The sequence below is a fragment of the Tachyglossus aculeatus genome, chromosome X1 (genome assembly GCF_015852505.1).
Source record: "Tachyglossus aculeatus isolate mTacAcu1 chromosome X1, mTacAcu1.pri, whole genome shotgun sequence".
Lineage (NCBI taxonomy): Eukaryota > Metazoa > Chordata > Mammalia > Monotremata > Tachyglossidae > Tachyglossus > Tachyglossus aculeatus.
The window spans coordinates 120492502-120493498 of record NC_052101.1 but is presented as its reverse complement, the minus strand read 5'-3'; the positions used below and the strand labels follow the sequence as shown (position 1 = coordinate 120493498).

Genomic DNA, 997 nt, shown 5'->3' with positions numbered 1-997 from the left:
GAAGGGCCTGTGGGGAGGGAAGGGCCAGGGAACTTCTCGCCCTTCTCGAGTAACCTGATCCTGAAGAATGTGCCCTTGATTTAGCATTCCCTGCCTACGCTCCCACATAACCTGATCGAGTTTTCCCTTAATCTCCTTTTCTACCATCTGGCAATTCTCTCTCCCTCTCGGGGGCAAGGGTGGGTTAAATATAGTGCTGATTCACTCTCTTTAGAAATTCTAAGGCTACCACCAATGTACTAGAGTGTCCTAGCTTCCTAATAATAATAATGAGTGGTATTAGTTAAGCTCCCCTCTCAGGGCCACACCTGGAGAGCTTCCAGTACTCTACCAGTCTCCACTTCGGGAGGGTGAGTCAAGCAGAGGCCTATCCATTCCATTCCTAGCTTGGCCAGTGGCTAGTGAGTGGAAGGCAATCTGCTACAAGTCAAAACTCACCTGTGCTGGGCAGCAGCGGCATGGGAGAGATTCGAGGGTGGAGACTCAAGTGTACTGTGCGGAAGGAGGCGATGGTAAACCACTTCCGTATTTTTACCAAGAAAACTCAATGGATACACTACCAGAACGATGGCAGATGGAGGTGGGGCATTCTGGGAGAGATGTGTCGCTATGGGTCAGAGGCGACTCGATGGCATGAGACAAGATTGGCTAAGCACTTACTATGTGCCACCACTGTACCGAGGCCTGGGGATAGATACAAGATAATCAGGTCCCTCATGAGGCTCACAGTTTAAGGGGAGGGAGAAAAGGCACTGAATCCTCATATTACAGATGAGGAAACTGCGGCATAGAACAGTTAAGTGAGTTGCCCAAGGTTGCACAGCAGGCAAGTGGCAGAGCCGGGATTAGGACCCACATCTTCTGGCTCCTAGCCCCATGTTCTTACCAGTAGGCCATATTGCTTCTTAATGCCACAGCAAGGTTAGCTTCCAGTAAGAGCAAGTGCTAGGCCTGGCTCAGCTACTACTGTCCTGTTTGATTTAAGTCTCTTAACTTT

At 49.7% G+C, this 997-nt stretch overlaps 1 non-coding gene across 1 annotated transcript; it reads left to right on the top strand.

Annotated features, from left to right (window-relative positions):
* Positions 1 to 290: 290 nt before the first annotated feature.
* LOC119920653 lies at positions 291 to 428 on the top strand. Its single transcript, XR_005448384.1, has one exon. It is a non-coding gene; the product is annotated as a small nucleolar RNA SNORA7 (small nucleolar RNA).
* The last annotated feature ends 569 nt before the right edge of the window (positions 429 to 997 follow it).